The sequence below is a fragment of the Carya illinoinensis genome, chromosome 5, assembly GCF_018687715.1.
Source record: "Carya illinoinensis cultivar Pawnee chromosome 5, C.illinoinensisPawnee_v1, whole genome shotgun sequence".
NCBI lineage: Eukaryota > Viridiplantae > Streptophyta > Magnoliopsida > Fagales > Juglandaceae > Carya > Carya illinoinensis.
The window spans coordinates 22,269,032-22,277,363 of NC_056756.1; positions in this window are offsets into that span (position 1 = coordinate 22,269,032).

Consider the following 8,332-nt stretch of genomic DNA (forward strand, 5'->3'; position numbering starts at 1 on the left):
GTTGTAAGGAATTACTTATAACTTTTCTCTATAGTTTCAAAAATGTCTTCCAGGGGCAACGCATCAAACCAAGAAGGAAGGGAGGAGTCGTTCTTCACATTGTAGGCTATGCAACAATAATTTGAATGCATGAATATAGTGTTTAATGAGATTCGGGATTGGATGAATAGGCAAGATGCTGTTATTGCTACTTGGCAAGAAGGTTGTGCCCAAAGAGTCCCTAATGCTAAAAGACAAGAAGGGCATTAGTCACTTGTGGCGAGGTGTGCTTTAAGTGCCCAAGTCAAAGAGAATGACATGGAACAACAAAAGGAGAACATTTTTCATACTAGATGCCACATTGACAATAAGGTATGTAGTATGATCATTGATTGAGAAAGTTGTACTAATGTGGCTAGTACTACTTTAGTTGGAAAATTGAATTTATCTACTTTGAAAAAATCCTAGACCGTAAAAGTTACAGTGGTTGAATGATTGTGTGGAGGTTAAGGTAAATAAGCAAGTGTTAGTTTTTTTTTCAATTAGGAAGTACAAAGATGAAGTACTTTGTGATATTGTTCCAATGCATCTAGGTCATATATTATTGGGCAGGCCATGACACTTTGATAGGAAGGCCACTCATGACGGGTTCAAGAATAGACATTCTATTATAAAAGACAATAAAAACATTACTTTTGTACCGTTGACTCCAAGACAAGTGTATGAAGATCAAATGAAATTGAAAAGAGAGAATGAGTTGAAAAAAAATTATGAGACTGAGAGTTTACAAATGAGTTTTTATGCTAAGGCGAGTAATGTCAAGAGTGGGTTTTATACAAACCAGCCTATATTTGTACTCTTGTACAAAAATGCATGTTTTAATACTAACGAACTAGACAAATCTTTGCCTAGTATAGTGGATTGCCACCTACTAGAGGAATAGAGTATCAAATTGATTTAGTACCATGTGCGACAATTCTTAACCGACCAATCTATATGAGTAATCTAGAGAAGACAAAGGAAATTCATAGATAAGTTGAGGAGTTGATGTACAAAGGACATGTGAGAGAGAGCATGAGTCCCTGTGTGGTACCGGTGCTACTTGTGCCTAAGAAGGATGGAATTTAGAGAATGTGTGTTGATTGTAGGGCTATCAACAACATTACGATAAAGTATAGACATCTCATTCCTAGGCTAGATGACATGTTGGATAAATTGTATAGGTCATGTATTTTCTTAAAACTGATTTGAAAAGTGGATATCATTAAATTATGATGAAAGAGGGCAATGAATGGAAAACTACCTTCAAAACTAAATATGAGTGGTTAGTAATGCCTTTTGGTCTAACTAATGCACCAAGTATATTCATGAGGTTAATGAATCATGCATTGCGTGCGTTTATAGGCAAATTTGTTATGGTATACTTTGATGATATTTTGGTCTAGCATATCTATTCATCATCAATAGAAACATACATAATCATGGCAAACATATAACATGAATGCATAAATTATTTATTTATCTTGTATTTTACTTATCACATGGTGAACCACGCTTGAGTCTATGGCACCCCATAACTTATCATAACATGGAGTGAAACACGCTTGAGTCCATGTTTCACTTAATATAAGGTGAACCATGCTTGAGTCTGTGGCACCGCATAACATAACTTGTGGTGAACATGCTTAGGTCCGTATCACCCTTAACAAAACTTGTAATGAACACAGTTAGGCCCGTGTCATCCTTAACATGACTTGTAATGAACACGCTTAGGTCCGTGTCATCCTTAACATAGCTTGTGATGAACGCTTAGGTCTGTGTCATCCTTAACATAGCTTGTGACGAATAAGCTTAGGTCCGTGTCATTCTCAACATAGCTTGTGATGAATACGATTAGGTCTGTGTCATCCTTAACATAACTTAAAGTGAAACACACTTAGGTCCGTGTTTCACTTAACATATAGTGAACCATGCTTAGGTTTGTGTCACCCTTAAACATCTTATCTTTCTTAATACATGAGAACTTATTTAATATCATGAACTTTTCTAGCATGGCATATACTTGTAAATGGTATAGCATGACATGTCATATCCTTGTACATGGCATAACATAACATGTCATATTCTTATATGTGGTATAATATGATCTAAACATAAACACTCCATGGCATACGTAATCTGAGTTCTATATGAATTTTACATAACATACTTGATCTAAATACTTCATGACATTACATAGCATATATGATTTAATTACTACATGAACATGGCATACATGATCTAGGTACTACATGAACATGACATACATAATCTGGCTATTTTATTACATGGCATACTTTACTTAAATCATTACATGAACATTTCATGGCTTCCTTGTGATTTTAGAATCATTCACTCCATCAAACAACAAATTCATTCATAGAAGCATAATGTCATAATTCATCAAAGATCATAAAAGGAATCTAACCGTGACTTAACTCGTAGCGTATCATAGACAAACATTATATTTTCATATACCATTAGAAAATTACAATACACATGCAATTATATGATCATACTAATTACCTCTTAGCACTATTACAATACACATGCAATTATATGATCATAGCAATTACCTCTTAGCACTACTTCCACAATCTCACGTCGTAGCTCGTAACCTATACGAGGCAGTAATAGTTACTAACTTTTCTAGAAAAACGTATCATAGCATTCTAAATACTTAAAATCATATATAGAGATAATTTAATTACATTAAGTTTAATACATAATAATATTATTTAAACTCAGCATATTCCTTAACTTATATTTGTAACTTAATAATTTTCTTAAAAACATAGTTAAATAGAATAGAAAATTAGAATATTAATTAAAATAATAAACTAAAAAGTATACTTTAAAATATGCTTAAAATCCCTTAAATATTTTCTGATAAAAACAAGTCTATGGGCTCATATTTATTCTTGTAAAACTTTGGGTTAACTTAAATTCCAGCCCAGCCCCAATTAAAAAAAACAGCCCACTTAAAATCACTAAAACAGTTTTATGCAAACACAACCAGCCCACTAAAATCATCAAGCCCGCAAGAAATCAACTCAAATAACTATCACGATAGTTTCCGCATTAAACAAGCCCACCCGATCTAAAGCATTAGCCCAGACACAAACAAAACCCAGCCCCAGCCAAAAAAACTCATCCTACTAGGAAGGGCATTTTGGAAAAACATCCTAATGGCATGGTCATTCTGGAAAGCTGAATATAAAGGGGAGCATAAAGGCTTACGGGGGAAAACTCGCATCACGCAACAAAGGAAATTGGGACTAAACAAAAGTGAGTGGTCGTGCGATGCTCATCGAGAGGAAGCTGAGGCAACGACAGCTCAGGGGTGACTGGGGGTGGTCGACAACACCACTAAACTCCTTGGAATGGTGGTGAGACACGAGAAAAAACAAAAGAGAGAGTTAGAGAGAAACTACCTAGCCGAGAATCACAGAGAGGGAGAGAAGGGAGGAAGATTCTGTCGTGTGCTTACGAAAGGAGTGGGTTTGCCGGAGTTGGGCTGGCTGGAGATCTCTGTGGCTGTTTCTAGTGAGTTAAGTGCCTCGGTTGGCTGAGAGTGTTTTTTCTTGGTTTGCAGAGGCTGTTACGTTGGGTTGGTGTGTACAATGTTTCCTCATTTTTGCTGAGGGTCTCGTGGATTTTATAGAGAGGGAAAAGAGGATTACATGAGTGATCTGGAGATTGGATAAAATTTTAATTGGAGGGTTGATTCTAATCAAAGAATCTATTCAAACTGAAAATTAAAAATAACTATATTGATAACGAAACTTTCTAATGAAATACAAACCTTCTTAATCTAATCCATTGATAAATTATCGATTATGGAAGTAATAAAAATAAAAATAAAGTAGATAAAAATGAAACAAATCAAAATAACAAAAAACAAAAAACACTTTTTGGGTCTGGACATGAAATCGGATCTTTGAGAAAACCTGCAAGCGAAGGAAAAAAAAAAAAAGAATTGGAAAGAAACTAAAAAGAATAAAGATTGCCAAAAAAAAAAAAAAAAGAAGAAGCAAGAGAAAGCGGGAGAGGGAATCAAAATGAAGATTTTCCGAATGTTACATAATATATAGCTTAATTGGGGTTTTTAAGGTTTCGGTGTAGAAGGGTTTTGACTTTAGATTCTTTGGACGATTGAAAACAAAACTCGGCGCACGCCAGTCGCCACCAACCTTTGATAGGCCCACGATTAATTTTACACTTACTGTACACCACTTGAATCAACGGTCAGTAAATATAGTTAAGAAATGTGATAATAATCTAAAGAATAATACTAGATACCGGGAGCTAATGCCAGCTTTTTCTATTTTTATTTTTATTTTTATTTTATTTTTCTTTTTCTTTTTCTTAGTGATTAAGAAAAAATTGTTTAATATTATTGTGAATTTTTTTAAAATATTTAAAAGCATTAAAAAATGATGTGAAAAAAAAACAAAAAAAAAACATTTAAGCCTAGCGAGAGCTCCCAGCGGTGACTCTAGCAGTCTCCTAATTTAAATATTAATTAATGAAACAGAAAAATAAAAATAATATGTATTATTATATTACACAATATTTTTCAAATGCATAAATCAAGTGAAAATCTAAATAAAAAATAAAAATAAAAACAAAAGAGGCACCAAAATCTAAATAACTTCATCCAAAAGGGGGCACAAAGCCTCAATTATAAGGAGAGACTGCAAATTCCAGAGAATTATCAAGTTGTAACTTCTCGAGAGAGTGCATGAGCTTGAAGCAAAGGGAGGCCAGCTACACAATATAGATAAGAAAAGTTAGGAAACTTTTTATGAATAATAGAGATGAAACCAAAGCTTTTCTTAGATTTTTATATAAAATTTATTATTTAAATTATTTTGTAAAAGTAATTTCACAAACTGATGTAATTTCATGTAGTTTATTGATCTTCTTTACAATAAAAAGTAACTTTACAATCTGACAAACCACATCATCCTACATAAGTTTGTAAGATTATTTTTGTATAATTTATTTGTAATTGGAGTATTTGTCTTAAATCTAATTGGAATAGGAATAGCACATTTAAAAAACAAAAAAGTTATATGTACAAAAGGAAAACTTATAATAATTAAAGAGTTTTGTTACAAGGAAGTCTAGTGCGCAGTTTGTGCAGCACATCACTTATAGTTGGACATATTACAATCTATAATAATAAAAAAAAAGACCAATAATTTTTTAGCATATATAGTTGACGTGGAAAACTACCACATCAACAGTGTTAGTGACAAGTGTGCTTGGTGTGTTAAAAAAATGATGTGTTAAATAGATTTTATTATAAATAAATAAAACAAGATGATTCAAGATTAAGTTGATCTTAATTTAAGTCATTATAGAATAGGACAAGAATAATGGATAATCAAACGGTAGAAAATGAGGTAATGGAGGAGTAACTCATGAAGATTGATTGTACGTTAATGATGTTTGGTTTAGTCATTGCATGCGATGATTCATCTTGATCCGAGGCCCATGCATCTCCCCATCTGCAGCTTGGTTGCTATAAAGGTACCAAAATAGCATAAAGTATCCAAGATCGAGCCTTCACACCCAAATCTTCATTTGGATTCTCGTTTTCATTTTCTAAATCAGAAATGATCGATTTTTTTTTTTTTTTTAAAGGCTGGATGTTAACATAAGGACTCCAACTTACAAGGTCTTGCAATGTATTGATCTCTTTCTACTTGCGTACCATACAGATTCCAAAACTTCTAATTAGGACACTACATCTAGAGTTATTATTAAACTTAAGTTGCAAAATTCATTCCACTGATTTGAAAGGCTCTCCTTTTAGTTTGTGGTAATACAACAATACATTATCTGAGCAGCCACTTGGATCAATAGCTTCTACAAACTTGGTATACTGATATACACCATTATAGTAGAACCTGATATATATATATATATATATATATATATTTTGTCAATGGAGGAATCGGATTCCCCTTGAACAACTGCACATGCAATGAATCTTTTAATCTCATATGAATAAAGCAAATCAACATTTATCCCATTCTCACCACCTACATAACTATATGGAGTCTTCAGTTTCTTATGGTAGTCCCAATCTGGAATCTTATTTCCTGGAAATACAAGGTAACAAAGTGGATTTTCCTTTGAACAAGCTAGCATCATAATTTTTAGTAGACAAAGGTAGTACACAGTATGTAAGAGAGAGAGAGAGAGAGAGAGAGAGAGAGAGAGAGAGAGAGAGAGAGAGAGAGAGAGAGATATCTCGAACTGTAGAGGATTTACAAGCATTTTATGGCATCCGCTAAACCCAATATAGTTTATGAAACTTGCTTCTATTGAATTCAAACTTTTTTGATACTCCAAGAAAACTCTCCAATGACTTGCATCCTCTGAGGTCTACCCTTTCTATATTTGGAGGAAGTCTTAAGATTTCTTTAAGTTGCTCGCAATGACACAACCCAAGGAATTGTAATCGAACAAATCTTCTGATCCACTCAGGAAGGATAACGACAATATTGCTTCTCAATAAATTTAAAAAAATACAAGGTGGAATAGAAGGCAGTTAACTGAACCCAATCTAGTTTTGGAAACACTATTTAATTCATTGGAGGAAAATATGACGAGAACAATTCTATAGTAGATGAGGGTAAGGCATATCGGCTTTGATTATCTGATCAACAGTACTCAAGAGTGAGATGACTTAGATGTTGCAATTGACAAATGCTGTTAATATGCCTTAATTTGTAGCAACTGATTATATATAATGTGTCAAGGCTAGTAAGATTCCCAATAGATAAAGGCAATTATTTTATAGTAGTCTTGTGTTCTAAATTAACATATGTTAAACACTTCATTTCACTCTCAATTTTAGGAAATTTCTACAGCCTTCCGCAATAAGATAGAATAAGTCTTTGTATAGATCTCAACTGAGGGATCTTGGAAAACTAGTAAGCCTCTCACAATACCCAATTGACAAATCAATGAGTTTATCAAGGAAGCCAATAGATTGATGTACCTCAACTAAGTTATTGCAATTATGAATGTTCAATTCCTCTAAAGTGTGGAGCCCCGACACATCGGGAATCTTTGTTAGGAATTTACATTTAATCAATTTCATAGTTTTCAAATTCTAGAAATTCTATAAAAATTAAAACAAAACAAGGAAAAATATGTTAGCTTGTAGAAAATTTACAGTATATATATAGTTCAAAGAAAGAAATAACAATACCTTCAATCCGTCTCCCAATTCTTTGATGAAGCTTTTATATATTTTTAAAACGACGAGTTTCTTTCCATGAAAGTTTTGCGGGAAAGAATGACTAGGATAATTGTGCCAATCAATTACTATTAACTCATTTGAGAGATAATTAGGCCTTTTTGAAAAGCGTGCATTACAATTTATAAATATCCTGTTATTTGTCATCGCTGAGAAAGTCTCATGATTCAAATCTATTGAATCTTCTTTTTGAAACTCTATCAATATGCCTTGAATCTTATTTGTTCCCTAGTAAGACAATGCAAACAAAATGAGAGCATAAAATTCTTCATATTTTGCCACTTGCTAGAATCATAATTTTGTTTCTCCTCATTTAAGGCATTCTACTCATAAACAAAATACATATTATGAGATGAAAATGTGGTAGATGTACACATACAAAAAAATGGGTGCACGTATATGTAAACTCAATCCATTTTTACAATCAAAAGATGAAATGTGTTTTTTTTTTTTATACAATTCTTACCTTAGTTTCTTCTAATACATGACGAACGTCTTCATGAAACCACAAACTACTGCATTTCTCAGGTTCTTTGGATTCTTGACAAACAATTACTCTACACATATCTTTGAGTAAGTCATGCATCATGACTAATCTGTGCTTCTCATCAGTGGTTATGAGACACTTCTCCACTAGTACTTTGATGCCACAAGAAGCAACGAAACCACAACCATCAAGTACTTTAGTAACATATTCTTCTTTCTCGCCTGTAAAGAAACATACAATATCTAAGAAAATATTCTTCTCGCATTCATCCAAGCCATCATAACTTATTCTAAGCATTTCAAGAATATCTTTGGGAGGAATTATTTTGCACTTTTTTAAAGCACTTCTTTAATAATGAATGTTCCTACCACATAGATTTGAGCCTATCACCATTAAAGCCAACGGAAGGCCCCCAACGTAACGGAGTACATTTTCCATGATTTCGACAAAATCATGATTAGGATTTTCTTTTTTGAAGGCATACAAACAAAACAGCAAAAGAGCTTCATCACGATCCAATTCCTTCACCTTATATCGTAAATGAACAT